The sequence below is a fragment of the Protopterus annectens genome, chromosome 2.part0 (assembly GCF_019279795.1).
Source record: "Protopterus annectens isolate FY-2018-M chromosome 2.part0, PAN1.0, whole genome shotgun sequence".
Taxonomy (NCBI): domain Eukaryota; kingdom Metazoa; phylum Chordata; order Ceratodontiformes; family Protopteridae; genus Protopterus; species Protopterus annectens.
In genome coordinates, this window is record NC_056728.1 from 1,127,339,880 (window position 1) to 1,127,359,573 (window position 19,694).

Genomic DNA, 19,694 nt, shown 5'->3' on the forward strand with positions numbered 1-19,694 from the left:
AATCTTGGAAGCGCTGGGGCTTCTCTAGTTTGATATGTTGACAGAGGTACTCCAGTTGCTCTCATTACTGCTGAAAATAAGGGAACAAGAACATTTTTCAGATATATCCTTTGCTATTCATCATGCTTAAGCAAAAGGATTTGTATGACTATAGCTGCCACATGATGATCGAATGACATAACAGTCAACCCAGCTACCCAGGTCCCTGACTACATTTTACCTTAGTGGTAGAAAATGGTCCTCAGGTTCAGCACAGAAGGCTAACATGTCAAATGAAATGTTTCTACACAATTTCCTATTTAATTTGTGTTAATACCCGTTTTGCTGAAAATTAACTAGGTTAGGTTCTCTCGGAAAGGTACAGGTTTCAGGGAGAGGTTTCAACAATAACACCCAGTTTACAGTAAAAACATTTGCAAATTTAAGTTAACCAGTAGTCCCAGATCTCGGTTTGGAAAAGGAAGTAAATATAGAAAAGGTGGGGTCCCAGTACAGATCACTAAGGGACTCCCCTTGTTATCTTCATACACAAGTCACCTGCCACATGAACTATGTGGGTTGTCTTACAGTCAGTCTGCTATCCATCTTGCCATACAAGGTAAAATGCATTCAGTATTGGCCCTTGCATCCAATGCCAGCAGGGGGTATAGCGTTTGGCTTGATCAAAATATGCTCTGTGATGTTTACTAGATTTAATAGGCAAGATCTCCATCTGACAAACCCAAACTGGATTTTTGATATCATAACTGATGAGTTATGATGCATTCCATAGCTTTGCAGCTCATAAGGCAGATGGCTCTATAATAGTGACCCCAGTAAAGACTGAACATTGTGGTCTGTTTAGGGGTGCGTCTCTGTGTGCATCTGTTACTTGGATATAAAAATTGACCCAGCACAGGAAGTAAATCAGTCAAACCTCCTTATCTTGTGAAAACAAAGGATGAGAATTTGGCTAAAATGACTAAACTGCATATTTTCCAGTGTTGCCACAAGCCAGGACATCCCTCTGAAGTGTGAAGATAACAGGGCTCTTCTAAGTTCACATCACAGCTCAGTAATTCAGTCAGCTTAGGGCTATGCTTTCCTAAATTATATACTAGTTCTGGGGACTGCTGTAGAAACAAGATACAAGCTCACAGATGCTTGAAGGTAGTATCTATGAATTTTCCCCAGCAGCTATAGGTAGTACGGTGTAAGAAACATCTGGTATTGTTTTTCTAGTACCATCTATGTGGTCAAACATTTTTATACATTTCTTTATGCAAGTGTATGCTTGTTTATATACTTAAAAAATAGGTAATGCAACTTTAAATTGAATGACATTCTTTACAAAATTTATAAGTGCTTATGGCTCACTGCTTATATGTATATAAATCCATCCACCCACAACCCATTCCGCCATTTTTACATATGGTGTTGGGGTGCCACATCAACAATCACAATCTACTGGAGGAGATGTATACATAAAAAAATAAATAAATAAATAGTTACTGCATTAAGCAGGGGAATATTAACTGCTGGCATCTTCTGCCTTTTAAAGAAAGAGAGACAGAGACAGCATGCAACACACACACACACATAGTATCTGTAGATAAGCAAGCAGTGTGGCCGGCTCATTTTTAAGAATGCACCTTAACTGTTCTGGGTGGACCAGATTATGCTGGCTGGTGGCAACATGTTACAAAAAAGCAAGAGTTTGTGGCAACAAAAGGCATTACTGGCTTCTACATGAACTCTGTGTGTATCTGAATGTAATACCTTTAACAAAGATTCAGTTACTGCCAGTAAGGCAGCACTGTAAAAAAAAATCAGTGTGGGGGAGGGGTAAATTCCTGGGAAGCCATTGGCTGCAAGTCTGCTCGGAGCTGTGGTGTGTCATGTCTTTTTAGCATGGTTGGTATTGCTCAGAGCATGACAACAGTGTTCATTTGCTGCATGCTCTTAAGTCAGATGTCCTTGCAACATCAAATCGATAATCAGGCGGTGGATCAAGACTGCAACTTTTGTTCCCATCATGAACGGTTGTCAGCAGTATACATTTACAGGCCATTATCTGTATCCCTCAGTTAAAGCATATGGTGTCTCCCCAGAATTTTATAAGGCCAGGCTCTAAAGAGCTCACACAAAAAAGTTATGTGAATCATGTGGCAAGAATGCAAATTAGGCATGCCAAAATTATCTTTCACCTCTGTCTGAAAGATCTTGGGGGGTGTAGACTGTACCAAGGAGGACAAAAAGGTAAAACAGCAGCTCCAAATTCTGCTCAAAGTAGCCACCAAGACAAGCATGAGGAAAAAGCAGCTCCAAATTCTGCTCAACAAAGTAACCAATTAGGCAAAAAGCAGGAGTCCAAAACAAGGAACTAATCCAAGGAGAGTAAACTGTAAAGCAACTCAAAGTGGGCCATTCACTGCAGAATCCACCCATGCCTCTGCAGGGAAATAAAACTATGAATGCATCACTGTTACTAGCCCCAAAAGAGGCTGCATCCCCAATCTACTGTGCACTATTTACAGGAGCAAAACAACATCTAGACTCAAAGATAAACCAATATGGTATATACCAGCACATTTTATTTTGTTTCACTGCAGTAGGTAATGGGTGTGAGAATGACAAGAAACAAATACCCCTCACAGAAGCAGGGAAACAAAGGTTCAGAAGACCATATACTGAAGCAAAGAGGTGTTCAAGAGATAAACCAACTTCTGGAATCATGTTTTAAACAGTAGTGTTTGCCATGGAACAAACATACTCCTGAAGCAGTCACTGGAAGCAGCTATCTTGAAGCAGTCACTGGAAGCAGCTATCTTTAGTAGAGAGGTCTAGGAACACATTTAACTAGGGGGGAGGGCAGATCAATGTCTGTTGACAAAAAAAAAAAAAAAAAAAAAAAAAAAAAAAAAAAAAGGTTATGCAGCAATCTATCCATTTTTACCTGGCTTCCTGTACCATTCAAGACTATTCCCATTGGTACAAATTAATCTGTCTCCCCTGAATTATGTCCCAAGAAAGAAAAAAAATCGGTACATGCAAACTCACTACCAAAAGGAAGTGCGAGTTGATCCTGAGAGACCTCAGAGTCTGAAACGGAGCAGATGCAGCAGTTCCCTATGAACAAAGGACATGCAACTTTCAGTGGAATCATTCCAAAAAGGCAACAGCCATCAAAAACAAGTTTTCCAGGAGACAAACTACAGATAAGTCCAGATCATTTATGGAAGAGACCAGTCTACCAATCATGAAGTCCAAGTCTCAAGGTAGAGAAGGACTCTTCACAAGACAGAAAGGTGCCAAACACCTCTGAGGAACTGCCTGAAAACCCTATACTGTGCCACAGTTCTGGAACCCACAAAGTTGTAATGCAGCAAAATTACAGAAAAAAATTTGCATTATAGCCATTGAATGACAGACCTGGGCAAACCTCATTGCTTGGAACAGAATTATTTTCCCAAATGTAGAACCTCTTATACTTAGTGGAAGAGATCTATTGAGTGGGAGGCTGATCCAGTATACCTCTAGGACATTTGTCAGAAGGTTCACTGCGATACTAGATCCTTTAAAAGGGTTACTCAAACAAGGAACCCAGTAGGGGATAGCTGACCGTCTCCTGTGGCTGTTCTTGGACAGGCAACTGCTCCACTACAAACACTATCTTGGATGAGGGCAGTTCCAGTATGTGTAAATCAGTGATAGTGGTCCTTGTACTGCTGATGAATGGCGACAAAAAAAATAGATCAAGGAATGTAGTTCGACACTGTAAAGGGACTTAACTGTACATGGCCAAAATAGGATAAAATTACCATGAGATTTCAAGTGACAGGTGAAGAAATGTTATAATGAATAGCTTAAAAATTAAAGTCCAAATTGACAATGTACCTCTTCAAATGCCAGAACTACTGCCCAGGAGGACAATGACCCAGGTTCCCAATAGTCTTACTTGAATGTGAAGACTGAAAGTGTTCATGACTAGATTTAAGATGCACACAACCTTTGAAGGTCACAGCTCATTTCAATGAGAACCTCAGCCTTACTTGCCAACACATGTTGACTTCAATCTTGCCATTAAATACTTAGACCTTGCCAGTGATAAATATGACCTGCTGGAGAGACAGGTATGTATCCCAGAGACTGCCCAGCCTCTGGAACATGTTTCCCATCAATGTAGAGTAAAGCAGAGTTCCTCCCCAATGTTCCTCCCCAATGCTATTCAAGTGTAACTTGGACAATTGCATGGAAAACAGGAAATTCATCCCTGGCTTGGCACCTTTGTCTCTAATGGACACAGGCAACCTGAAAATGGTTCATCTCCCAGGCCCCCACTTGTAAAGTTTCATCTCACCCTTGTGGTCGTTAGATTCACAGGTGTTTACTAGGCTATGTTGACTCCTCAGTAGCCTACTCACTGACTTCCCAAATTAAAGTTCTAGTCAGGCTAAGGAGGAGAGAGTCAGAGAACTGAACCACTTTTTGCATTACCTCTACCTGTTTATGCAGGTGGGGGATCAGTTTTTCCCTTTTCTCAACAGTCAAAGTAGTAATTTTTTGGGGGGATGAATACCTTCTAATATCAGAAAATAAGACACATCTTGACAGCAGCACATTTGAGTGTGTGCATACATGATTAAGACACTTGCTGTGAAACATCAGCCATCGAATGGGTCTAGACAATCTGTCAAAGCAAGCAGTGAATGTGACGCTCGTGCACTGGCCCAGCAATCAAGGAGCCTCAATCCTCACCACTAACACCAGTGAGAGGGCATCCATATAGGGAAAGGATAATACATTACACACACATAGTAAAGTACAATTTGCCTTAAGGGCACAAAGATCACAGGCAGTCTGGGGCTGGTTTATCCCTTTCTCTCCAGGTCCCCAATAAGATTCCCCACTGACACAGCTATAGAGTCCAGATCTCAGCCTAGTGAGCAAGCTAAAACCTCCAGCACCCTCTGTCCAAAAAGTGCTTTGTGTCCCTGCCCAAGTAGCTGACACACTGAGATAAGAGTTATATACAACCACACAGACACTCCTGGGGAAGGCTGGCACAGGTTCTCCACCTGTGCCCATTTTACCCAAACTATATGGTAGTACCACTTGCCACCACCCACTAATATGTATCAGCTACTAAAAGGACCTTAGGAAAGAGTGTCTAATTATAATGTGCAATATTATTATCCAAATGGTAAGTGCAACTGAACAGTCAAGGCTTATTGGAATGGCTTGGCCAGTATCACTATACACATGCAATGTACTCTAGAACTTAAATTATCTCTACACAAAACAGCCACATTTGAAAGATATAAAATATTTAATAATAAATAAAAACACAGTCCTAGTCAAGAGTTCAGAGATCAGAGAGAAATACTTAAAATACAGTAAAAAGGTTCTGACATCATTACAGTAAAAAAGACTAATCTAATCTTCCTAGTTATATCCAGGAGAAAACAGTTCTAAAATAAACTTGCATATAGAACACAGGCAGTGCTGGTGAGTTGGATGTTAAAGACAAATGCTCAAATGCCCTCATTCTTTCTGTCCTTAAACTGATACCACAGTACCATGGATTCATTTCAGATTACATCAGTTCTTTCTGGTTCCCAGGCTAACAGAAGCGCAGTTACATTTTTAACAGCTCTTTTGTTATCTTGAACCTGCAGGAAGCGACAGCAATAAAATACATTCCACATGTAAACTATTAATTATTCCTTAAGTTAAAACAATAGAAAGAATGTGCTAGCCCAGACAGACTGACTCAGAGCTCTGAGATCAAAGAAGGTCATGAAATGCTTGACTTATCAGCTTTCTATCAGCAGAGTGCACGGTTACATTTTTTCCAGTTCAACATCCAATACAGTTCTTTCACATTTAAAAAAACAAGCCTGTGGCTTACATTAATACTTAAATGACAGAATTAAATGACAGAATTACCCCTTCTCACTAACCTCCAATCTTCCCTCAAAACCAAACTATCCTCTTGTTACAATAAAATTGCCAAATTTGCCACTTCTAACAAATCTATACACCACTGTGAACCACTCCACCAACTAAAATGGTTAGAACTACCCAACTACCTCTCATATACCCAACTCACATATGCTCACAAACTGATTTTCCAGCCATCCCTCTGCCCCTTACTCTCTTCTACCTTTAAAATGCACCACACACAAAGACAGCTAAGATCAAACAATCAAAACCTCATAGAAATACAGAGACCCCACCACCCTCCTGGACAAAACCTCCTGTCCTTCTCTCTAGCACGCTCATGGAACTCCCTTCCTCCCTCTATTCGTACTATCACAAGCCTCCCATCCTTCAAAAAATCACTCCACTCTTATCTATCTTCCTCATGGCAATGCTCCTGCTCTCACCCTTCATAACCTATTATTTCATCTTGTAACTCTTTCAGCTCTGACTACTCTGACTATACGAACACCAGGCAGCATATTTTTGTTTTTTAATTTGGTGTAACTCTTATTGCCTTGTTTCAGCTGTTTTCTGCACGATTTATTACGTACATTGTACTATGTTTTACCCCAGCAAATGTATATGTATTTCCCCTGTACTTGTTACTTTTCTCATGTTGAACCCCATGTAATGTCTATGTATATCCTCATTCTCTGTTAAATATCTATGTGGAGCTTTTTTCCCCAGGACTCCATTGAAAACGGGTTCTTGAGTCCAATGGACTATCCTGGTTAAACAAATGCAAATAAATAAATAAATAAATAATCTACAAATTCTATCTAGCTAGGCTGGCAGCCTTCACCTATCTTCACAGTGAATACCATTCAAGATGTCTTATGCTAGGTTGATCTCTGTTCGTAAGTGAGAAATAATGGTGCACAGGACACATGCCCTAGATGTACAGTCGTTTACATTGCACATTAAACTCCACGCAATACTGCCCTGGGATGCTGTGCATTATGGGACTAAACAGCCCCAAATTTAAGCAGTGGAACACTGGGTTGCAACAAATATTGTAGCTCATTAAATTCATTGTGGCATTGACATGGGTTTCTCTTTGTCGATTGGTTAAGAAAAATTACATCTTGCAAAGTTCATACACATTACCCATTTTCAGTTTTGAGTTTTGGTAAGATTCATGAAAACAGCTCACAATTTGCTCTCAGTGTAGGTCCATGGCACTAATCAACACAGTCAATTCAACACAATCCATGTGTCAGCAAATCAGGGAACACCATGCTACTGTGCACCACCCTCACTCTAATATACACACCTCCTTACATATAAAGTACAAGCAATTACTATGGATGACAACCTAATGTCAACTTATACTCTTCCTTCAGGAAGTCAGAGTATTTACACATGTAAAAATATTGGCATGTAAAATGCGGCATAGCCTAGTGCCAATATTTTTGAACAGTTTTGATGAATGTGTCTTGCAGCAGTGAACAAGTTCAGTTTGCTTTAGAAAGTTAAGAAAAAGTGTAGCCATTTAGTATAATAGCTGTTGAGTAGAAAGAGAAGCAGTCAAGCTGGATAAAAGGTGAGAATGCATACTTTGAATGAGCAGAGAACCTACAGAGTTGTATATGGATCAGAATGCTTGAGGGAGAAGTTCTGTATTGTTGACCCCCTTCTCCTAAATTTTCTTTGTAATGCCACCCGCAGACATCACTGCTGATATTATGTAAAGGGATGTGCTGGTCTGATATTTACTGCAGCTCACCACCCTGTCTACTTTACTGGTCATTCAGCCATTAATACACCAGACAAAGCAGCATGTGCCACTTAAATTCCAATGCAGTGAATTCAAAAGCAGATGGCTCAGCTGAACAAGAGCAAAGTAGTTGCTTCACAACAGAGTTTTATACTGCCACTTTAATCCCAAGCACCCCCCCCCCCCCAATTATCTTTGGCAGATTTCATACCAAATGCACAAAAAATATAAGTAGGGCAGAATGAAGGAGGTGGCTGCCATGGGTGCCAGCTGTTGGAGGCACAATCACTATTCATGAGGTAGAACTGCACTGCTTGCATTCCATTTATGTAGATGTGAGGATATCAGGGCATCATAAATAAGTGGCAATAATGCATCAGGATTGCAATGAAACTCAGTAAACACATTTGTTCAACTCTTAGAAGACTTTCTTCTGAATTACAAATTAAGCATATACAGTTCTGTGAAGATTCACATACAGTATAAAAAGCATATACAGCACTAAAGCATAACACTAACCTCCTACATCTTGACAAAAGAAACTCTCTCAACTCAGCTACTCTAGATTACTCTTTCAAGACTTCCTTATAAATACTCTGCTATATCACTATGCAATCCAACTGGTATTGTCTCCAATCCTTATTACTAAATTGTCTGAATTTCTCATTTCATTACAAAACAGCGAGTATTGATATCTAGTCTACACTCTCAATGTAGAAATGTCTATTCCATATTTGTATATGTACTTTTGCCCATGTATATATCTATGGCATCATCTGGATTTTTAAGCATGTACATCTTTTTATCTTGGGGGGGGGGGGGGGCATAATGTTTAGTCTACTTCACAGACACAAGGTGCGGGATTTCATTCTGACCTTCGGTTATTGTCCAAGCTTGTAATAATCTGCAGCCTGAATGAACCTTTTAGTTTAGTCGAATCACAGTAAACAAACTGGAAATAAAATATATTAAAGCAATTCATTAACAGCAATAACAAAATATATATAAAAAAAAAAAAGTTCCTCATAATGCTTTGGAATTTGCTACGGACTTACTAAATTTCCAAAAGTGGAACTTTGGCATTTGCTACCGATGAATGTTGTAAATGTATTGGCTACTTATACTGCTGCACTACATGTATATGGTTTTGAACCATGTGTGGTCTTTTTCTGTGGTCTTCATGATTTTTTTCAGACTTACTTCCTGATTAGGAGTGATGTTTTTGGCATCTTTGGACGTCTCCAATTTCAAAATACGAAGAACATCAGCAAAGTACTGCATTTAGTAACAGACTCAGTAAGGGTATGCATTTTCAGTTTCAACTACTACTTAATATTAAATACAATAAAATAAAACAATATTACCAAAAATTAAAGTGCTGATAGAGTGCTTGTGAATAGAGTAGTATTTTGTAAATCTGATTTAACTTATTGCATTACTTTTAGATATACTTGTTTCACCTATGTAAAACAGCTTAGGGTAGATGCTCTATACCAACATGTGAAGCTGAAACATCACACACATTAACATAAGCCAGCACAATTTATGATGCCTCAAACACAAACCAGGATGCTTCTTTGGGTGAAGCTTAAAAAAAAAAAAAAAAACACTGCACCTCCTCCTTGGTTTGCATGCCGTTACATAATACAAAAATACATTAGCATTGTTAGAAGATCAAATTGGTTCCATACACTGAACACTTTTGCTTTATGCCACACTGCCTCCATATACTAAAATGCCAGTAAGTTCCTTACTTCCTATGAAAAAGCTAATTATTACCACTTTAGTTACTGTCGCAAACGCCATCCAATATCCTATCCAAACACATACTCATTTAAACATTACATGTACCCCCAACTACCTACTAGCCAAATACCATCGACTTACACACATTAACTTCAACAATCCAAATATAAGGAGACTAAAATATCTAACCAGCTTCTCGTGCAAATCATTAGAACTAAAAACTCCAACCCTTAGCGATGGTGACATCCACCCTAACCCAGGACCAACTAATGACTCCACTGATGACTCCACTGACATAACTTATAATATCACAAGCTCTACCCTCCCAACACTAACCACCGTTTCCAATGCCTTACTTATAGGACATCTCAATATCCGAAGTATTAACAATAAGATTGCCCATCTCCATATCCTCCTTGATTCTCACTCCTTTGACATCTTCTGTCTTACTGAAACCTGGCACTAAAGACAATGCAATACTTCCCCCTGGCTATGACATATTGAGAATGGACCGCATAAAACGCAAGGGTGGAGGAATAGCACTTCTGTTTAAAAATGGACTAAAAATCTCCTCTCTACCTTATAACCCACTGAAAGATAGTAAGGCTGAAATCCTTATTTCTAAACTACAACTAAACCCTAATAAATCAATCTATCATGTGTATCTACCTACCTCCTGGCAATAATACCACAATTGAGAATATCCCAAGTTGGGTATCTTCTACCTACCCACAAGAAACAATCATATTAGGAGACTTTAATTGTGAATGGTTTCTGTCAATACAAATAATCCTTCCTCACATATTAATATTTATGGCTTTACTCAGACAATCAATAATCCCACAAGAATCAATAAACCTAACAAAGAAAGCATCTTCGATTGGATTCTTACTAACAAACAGCAACAAACATATACAGTAGGAACTTTGCCTGATGTAAGCGATCATACCTTAACTTATATCATAAGACAAAAGAGTGATATTAATTACACCCCTACCTATAGGATCTCGCGTAGCAATAAACACTTTAACCCATTATTATTCAAAAATGAACTAAAGGCCTGTAACTGGAATTTTCTAAAAATCCTAACCCTTGAAGAAGCTATCAAATATTTCAATACCAAATTCCTAACCATCCTTGATCAACATGCTCCAAAACGATCAGAGTTAAATCTAAACCTGCCCCCTGGCTGTCCAAAGAGACAAGACAAAAAAATACTACTTAGGAATAAATCTTGGGCTAAATGGAGAACTACCAAAACTACCTCAGACCAACAAGCCTTTAGACAGTTAAGAAATGGTACAAAAAAAGCCATTTTTATAGATAAAAAGAACTACTACTGTAAACTACAGCAAACTCACCATGACGACCCCAAAAGGTTCTGGTCAACCTTAAATTCACTCCTACACCCAGGCCACTCTAGTACACCTTCCCCTTTAGGGGCCGAAAAGAATACCTCACATCAAACTGCTAATGCCTTTAATTCCTTTTTCACCGACACCATCAATTCACTAGCTAGTCACCTCACAATAGACACGTCTAGCCTTCCCACCTGCACATCTGCTAATCTCCCTACATTCCAACTACAACCCATCTGTACTACCTATATCCTAAAACTCATCCAAAAACGTAAACCTTGTACCCCATCTGCTGATCAGTTACCATCTGAATACCTTCAAAAAGCAGCTGAAGCAGTTGCCTATCCCATATCCATCCTTATAAACAGAACCATCAATGAAGGAACCATCCCTGCTATTTGGAAAATCTCCCACATAATCCCTTTACATAAAGGAGGTAACTCCAATGAGTATTCTAATTACAGGCCTATAGCACTGTTATCGCCCTTAGCAAAAATTATGGAGAAATGTATTCACCATCAGCTAATGCACCACTTAACTCAATATAACTTACTAGCTAACTGCCAACATGGTTTTAGGCAATTTCATAGCACAACCACAGCTCTCCTATCTTTTACAGAGTGCATCAATAGAAACCACAATAATAGTATCCTCACATTAGCACTCTTTATAGACCTGTCAAAAGCCTTTGACATGGTAAACCACAACTTGCTCATAAAAACCCTTGAATCTCTTTCACTAGATACCAAAGCTGTTCAATGGTTCACTTCCTACCTTAGTAATAGGCAGTTCTCTGGGAAAACACACTTTCATCCCTTCTGCCAGTCTCTCTTGGGGTCCCACAGGGCTCCATCCTAGGAGCTCCCCTCTTCTCTTTATTCATAAATGACGTAAATGTAGCAATACCTCAAGCTACATGTATTCAATATGCAGATGAACTACAAACTCTAACACAGAATGTATTTAGCACAGTTGAGGCATGGTTTTTGAAACGTTGCCTCCTTTTGAATGCCAAAAAAAACAAACTCCTGCTCTTCAGGCCTAATAGTAAGTCTCCACACATAGACTTCTCTATTAAATCATGGCACACATACATCCCCTGACTATCCCCAGACTACCACTAAGCTGTTAGGTATTATAATTGACAACAACCTCACTTTTGATAATCACATTAATAACACTATTAAAACAGTAAATAGAAAACTCGGCTCCTTCTATAGAATTGAAACCTTTTTAACTCCAAAGGCCAAAATTATACTCGCTCACTCTCATCTTATTTCCACTCTTCTTTATGCTTCACCCATATACACCAACCTAAAGAAAAATAATCTCACTAAACTAGCAAATACATACAATAGCATTGCTAGATTTGCTACTGGAAACCGATTTAGAACTCACCACTGTCAGAATCTACAACAACTAAACTGGCTAGAACTTAAAAACACGCCGATACTTTTCCCAACTTACACGCCGATACTTTTCCCAACCAAAAAATACCCCTATACTTTCGGACCTTATTTCTCCCTATTCTAATCTAAACTCATTACGCTCCTCAAACAAACTTCTTGTGAGGTTAACTAAGTCTAACAACATCGCTGGTGACTCACTATTCTCCAATACCATAGGTAAATACTGGAATCTTCTACCTACTACTCAACTTCTATTCCTTCACCCTTCCTCTTTAAACAAAAGCTCAAACATCTTAAAACACTCTGGTTATGCCCATGCATCAATCCCGACTAATCTTACAATTCTACTAATTACTCTTCTTTTACCTCTCTCTCCTCTCTCCCCTTGAGAAGCAAATCTCTAAAACTCCTTTGTTAATAGCCTCTGATATTAATTAATATAGAACTGTGCATGTGTATACATTTACTGAATCAATTATATCTTCAAAATAGAACTCCCCTATCTTGTACTGTAAATAGAATTAAGAGCAAGTGTCCTTCCTAGTATATATTCTCAATTAGTACAATACAATCTAGATTATACTAACTACTTACCTTCTTTATGTAAATAATTTGTTTTGTATTAACTTCAATGTGGAGCTTTTCTCCCCGGGCCTCTGCTGAAAATGGAAATGTATCCAGTTGGACTAGCCCGGTAAGCAAATGTAAAATAAAATAAAAAAAAATATGTTCAAACTCTGCTTCAATGGAAGTATGGTACAGTTGATCTTTTCCACAAAGATTGTTTAGCAACTTTGTCTGGATACAACAAAGCTAACTGGATGTGTGTGTTCACTGCCAAAGCATGCTGTGGCATCATGCATTACCCTCAGTGTGCCTAGCCACAAAGCAATCTACACTCTTTTCCCAACCATTAATAAGCACTATCCTGCAAATCAAAAGATAATGGAAACTTGGCATTTACACCAAGTAATACAAAACTATAGGCTTGCTCAACCTGCAGGGAACTCTCAGATCCACTGCTGGACGCATGGACAGTGGAAGGATAATGGACTTCTCCCAGAAAGTCTCAACTGATACAGTTAACATATACTTATCCATTTTCTTTAATGGGTGTACACATTAGGTACCTGAGTGAAAGGAGCTGGAAAGACAACTCATGGACCAAAAGGTTGAATCCTTAAGTACCAAGATACCAAGAAAAGCAAAATTCCTTCCATCACAGTAAAGGTGTGCACAAAAGGCAAGGGGCCTTGTGCCTACTAAAAAAACATTCCACAAATTCCTACACCCTCTCCCAGAAATTATCCATTAAACAGTTCAGCTTCTCGCATCTTAAAACTATTCGCTACAAGACTCAGAGGGGATTTCTCCAAGTTTATGATCACCCCACTAGAGGAACACGCACAACACACATTTCTCAGGAGTCCCCAGACATTGCTAAAAGAAGCCAGTTGTTCAGGCAGTGGAACACGTCATTCTCCTGCTTGGCTTCAGGCTGACGGCCAACACCCTGGGGACTATTCACGTGCCCACATGGTAATATCGTGCACTAGAAGTGATGAACACCCAAATTACAGAAGACAACCTCTGGTGTGATCTCTACTCACGGATATGCTACATAATTATCTTATCCACCAACACCATCCACATGCCCCATGTGGCAGCAGCAAGGGCATGATACCTTGGTAGCTTAAAATCGGAGAAGGAACATACAAATAATAATGGTTAAGTCACTGATGTCCACAAAAAAGGATAAAATTACTGAAATCATCCTGCCTCTACTCTGGGGCAAGACGCAATCCTGTTCTGTACACAACAGAGTCTGTACAAGCACATTCAGAAGCAGCTTATTCCAAGAGTTCTAGGAACTGTTCTCAGTGTGCCTCTTTCCAAGGGAGGATCTTTATAGCCTCCAAAATGTAGAATTAACAGGTACCTTAATTACAGTTTTCAAACAGGGGTAAACACAAAGAACCAGCTCCCCAATGGACATTCGCAGACTAAAGTTATTACTGCTGCCAATGGGCTAATAAGAGTACTACTCCTTGGAACTTGTCAGGTCTGTGCAATGCTGAACAACCTTCCTCTGGCACTGGGGTGTTTTCCCTCTTCTGGGACTGTCTAGGTCTTGATGAGAAGGGTTTGGATAAAAAGGTCCCACAAAGTGGTGAGGGTCTATTTCTTGTGAAACAGGTTAATCAAACAGATTAAGAGAGACCGGATTCAACATCATCACTTATCTCATGAACTAAGCATCAGAATACGATTTCCCTGTTCCAAGGAAAACTGTCTACAGCACCATCTTGTGGAAGATGCCATAGCCTGTGGCCCTAGGCACAACACCCAGATAGTCAAAATTAGGCATGGCTGAATGAAGGCCCTGGCTGGAAGTTTTAAAGATGCTCTGAACCTTACGGTCAGTTTCAGAGAGGTTTTCAATGCATTCCATTCCCTGTACCAAGAAGAATAGAACACAGATTGCAGTTCAGTACTACAAGATCTAATGAGGTATAAAAAGCACACACAACCAACTACAGCTTCAGATTCAGATTCCTTGCCTGAAGCCAAGAAGGCAACATGGGACCACTGGGATATATATGCTGGGCCAGAGAGATCACAGAAGAGTTGTCTTGTGAATGGCGGGTTAGGGGATTGCTCCATTCAGTCTGGGGCTTCTAAATGGCATCTCTCCAAATGTTTACAGAGTGGGAGGAGAATTAACTGCCCTTTCCTTGCCTTTAGAAACAATGGCCTCTAATCTTCAGAGGGTTCTCGGTGGTCCCCATTACCTCCATCAATATGCTAGCCACCGTCCTCCAATAAAAGGTAAGCATGCAACTTGCATGTTACAGCCATTGGGAAACCTCCATGTATTAGTCACCCAAAATCCTCATAAATGGCAAACAGTTCTGAAAGAGACTTGGCATCATCATCTGGTTATACTCCCCAAGATTTCTCACCTGCTACTCTGTCACCAAAGAGATGCCTTGAGGCCTAGATTTCGATCAAATGGCCAAGTCCTGGAATAGAATAACCCTTTCTCTGCCAAATGGGGTTGAGAAACCCCAGTGGGCCTTGTTAGATACCCTAGGAGGGGAGGCCTTCACCTCAAGTAGCCTCAAACCTTGAGCAGGTGACTCAAGAGAATGCTCCAGGATCAAAGCCAACCTCAACATCCAACCAATTAGTGATGGGTGGCATCAGCACCCCTTGAAGCACTCTTCCAAATGGCAGGACCTGGAAACGTAGCTCCTCAAGGCCCAAGGTCATCCATGCTACAAGAGGACTGGACAAGGGGCTTGGTCTAATAATAACATAATAAGAGAGGACAAGTTCAGTACCTACAGAGTCCAAAACACTATTTTAACACGCAGACTTAACTCCAGGATGGCTAGGCCATTGCCATCTCTCCAGTCTTCGGCCTTATGGCATGCTTTGACTAAGGTCTTTGATTGTGATAGACCCAATCACCATACAAGGAGCTCTCAATTGCAGCCATGCTGGTTACAATGTTTCAAATGGTTTAGCGGAATTGCTGACAGTTACAGCAGGTGTTCTTCCCACAGATACCATACACAGTGCAAGTGAGATTTTTGAATGGTACCCTGACAGCCATACAGATTTCTATCTACGCATCAAATGCAGAAATTTTGCTAGCAGAAGTTAGAAATGTGATCCCAACTACGAGAGTGACAAAAAACAGAGAGCTTTATAAATTAGGTGCACTCAGAGAAACAATCAGCACCAAGCAGCTGCAGCCCAGAGCATGAAACCTTCCAAAAGGAAGCAACCAAACAGTGATGGAGGACACCTGGTTGGGATTTATCCTCAATGTTAGATCAGCTGATGCTCTTTACAGACGGAGAAGGACTTGGTAACAGAATGCCTAGCATGCTGTTTTCTGGAATAGAAATGGGAAGAAATGGCTATATCAGTAAAACACCTTATAAATTAATACCATCTAAAAAAATCAAAACATGCAGAAAAAGTTATGATTAGCACTAAACTCAGCAAGAAATTATTGACAGCATGTTCCTGTCAAATGCAACACACTGGTCTACAAATTTTAACTTGGGGTTTTATGCTCAAAATGCATGTGTAATTTTACACACATCTTGCAAACACTAAAAGCAAATGCATCGGTAACGCACACTGAATTTGGAAGGCACTTGACAAAGGACACAAAGCTGCAGGATTTTAATGTTCTGTAGACAGATTTAATACAGCAAACTGATCAATTTTTCTTAGCTAAGCAGAAGTTAGTAGACTATGAAGACAAATATCAAGATTAAATTTATTAGCGGGCATTTGTAGTCCTAGTAGTATCCTCCAATTCCAGACAGGAATTAAGTGTCTACTTATCATTTAAAAACTGTTGTGTGCATTCATTGGATCACAGTTCAATTAAATTAATCTTATATTCAAACATTATCTTAAAACCTTACATTTGTAGCAGAAATACTAGATACCAATTAACTACTAGTAGGACACAACATTCTGTATGCTACAGTGCTAAGAAGTTTTTAAACTCCAGATTGTGTAGCTGTGCAAGTGCGTCAAACAATCATGAGCAAACAAGTCATGGGATTGAACCAATACAAAGGCTCCCACGCAATACAAATACCTTCCATCATTATAAACCCCATTACCATAAAGGGTACAAACCTGTATTACACCCATGGTGGTGATACTAACATTTCAGAACCTGTGTGTATCTGAAGACAAGCCTATTGAATCAGAGTATATTTAATCACGACATAACCACAGTAACATGACAATGTGTTTATAAAAATTATCTAAAGACTAAATACCGATTAATAAAAGAGAGGAAATAGATACAAAAGGAATAGTACTAACATGAAAAATGCTCTTTTAACATGACTACCAATCCAAGATATTTAACACTCAGGGCACTGTTACTGTAGCCCAAGTATATGGGTCCTACTGGGACACAAAGGATGTGCATTACAATTTTAAACTCCAAGCATCTCCTTTCCACATAGTATCCAGAGGACTGGATGCCCTGGCTCAAACACCCACAAAAAAGTTACATTTTTACTAAACATAACAAAAGTGGGAGCTCAATTTTCAGGCTTGGAACTAAATACAAAAGAAATAATTTCCCAATTTACACACTGGAAGAGAAAAAAAAAAAAAAGAGACTAAACTCCCTTTATTCATGGAATGCAAAATATCCAGTAATTTATATTCCTAGAGATATGAAGAAAAAGTAATACAAGGCCTCTTCTACGGGATTACATCTATGTAATTAGAAGCTCCCCTTCCGTCATAAGTTACAAGCTATCAAGATGTTCCTCTTCCCAAATACAATATACTTACAAATGCATCTTCCTAGAGGAACATTTAGATTTTAAGTGGAAATGCTAGATGCTGTGCAATTTTATGGGAAGGGAAAATACCACAGATGAATCGGTGGAAAGTTTGCCTTAGTAAACAAGATGGCGGATTCGAACTTTTCAATTTGTTTGCATAAAGTCAGTCTTTACTGGTTGGTTCCACTGTAGAACAAGAAAATCTCCATCCAGCTGGGTTTTATCTTAGATCATTCCATATGACAGAATTAAGGTATACCCAACAGGGCTCCATTGTACAAAATTTGAGAACCATGAGGGTTGAAGAATATATTTATTCACAGAAAGAATGGGGAGCTTCTGAAGAGTTCAACAGCAAATACGGGGGAAAATGATGAACAATCCTAATAAGAAAGAGAGCTGGAAAAACGTATGACCACTGTACTTAATCAGTTAACTGAAAAATAAATGTACATACATTTCACATTAATGAAAAAAAAAAGTGAAGAAAAAAAAAAAAGTCAACTATAATCACATTAAAAAAAAAAAAAAAAAAAAAAAAAACCTAAATATTAGCAATGGGAGAAAACGAACAGAACAGCTATCTCCATGGCATACAGAGATGGAGCCCCGCTAACTCCCCCACGGGTATCTGGGATCAATTAGCACGGGTAGTGGAGAAGCCATACAGGGAAGGACAGAAGTGAGAGGTCAAGGTCGGCTCTCCCCTCCCCAAGAACAGGGAGATATTGGGCTCTTCTCTGTTGCAGTTTAAACTGGGGGGCAAACCAGTACTGCACTACCAAATAAAAGCCTGACCAAAATATAAATGCAGCAGCCGACATTCACAGCAGTTTTGCATAACCAAGCAATGCACTAAGCGAGTCCCTCTCATTTCTGGTATGTTTGGGATACTAACAGCAGGTAGGAACAAATTAGCCAAACAAGAGAAAGGGGCTTAACGGTCATTGGGGGGGGGGGGGCAAGAATAAACAAATATATTGGCAAAGTCATGGTTACATTCTATGGAACAAGCAGTGGACTGTTGTAATCCTAAAAAAAAAAAAAAAAAAGGTTTGGTTCCTTCAACTGTCTTTATGCACTCTAGGGCATTAAAGACCATGTCACTTCGAGCTATAAGCTGATATCACACAAATTGCTTACTTCTGATGCAATTAGCAACAATATTTAAAGACAAGTCCAAACACAACAGAAAAGAGGCAAAACCTTTAACTCCCTACAAATAAACAATTACTCTTGTGTAACACTGCATAAGAACTAAATTGTAAAATGAATCAACTGTAATACAAGGTATCTATATATTTCACATCATAAAACAGTCGACCTATCTAAAATGACAGCAGGCCTATGACAGAACAGTTCCTTTTCACACCTTTACATAAAAGCAAACAATCTTGTAATGGAACAGTTAATACATTCAGATTTTGGCACCAACTGGTCATCAGACCTGCCTAATCCAGGGCATTTTTCCCCTCTGAAGAAATGCAGAATATATCTCAAGGCATTTTGAATGTACATAAGCATGGAACACATATGGTAAAAATGGGACTTCCATTTTGAAGATACAAGGGTCTACATTAAAATCAGTGAACGCTTAAAGTGAACGCTGATTTATCGACCCCATGTAAGCAGAAAGCTTACAATCAGGAACACTCCGAAAAATAAAAATAAAAACTTCAAGCTTCGCCCCCCACCCCCACTTAAACATACCAACTCCAAGATAACACTACAGGTGACGAAAAGGCAAAGTAACTGAGGCGGCCAAGTGATTTCTTTCCCAGAGAGAGAAATAGCTTTAGAGTTTGATTAAGATGTATTCAAAGGATCGAGTCGATTATATAATAGGAACCCAAACATAAACCCCCCTCCCAAATAGAAATAAATAAATACTTCACAGAACTAACACATCCATAGCACCAACTGGAAAAATCTTTTCCAATTAGTACAAAATGTTACTGTCTTGGCATCCAAACAAAAAAAACTGAGGCTATAAATTTTAGTAAGCAAATCATATTTTCTTCAGGGAAGGTTGAAGCCTCCCAAGCACTCTGACCAGCATTTTGTCAATACCGACATGAATCTGGATTATCAACTCCTACGATGGTGTTAGACCTTTCAAGCTGCACTGTAGTGAACCCCCCCCTTACAGTTTAAAGGGCACTCA

The 19,694-nt window shown here is 39.3% G+C and overlaps 1 protein-coding gene across 1 annotated transcript in view; it reads right to left on the minus strand.

Moving 5' to 3' along the window:
* The window catches only part of PPM1K (protein phosphatase, Mg2+/Mn2+ dependent 1K), a 334,062-nt gene that overhangs the window by 275,460 nt on the left and 38,908 nt on the right, over positions 1-19,694 (minus strand). The window lies entirely within an intron of this gene.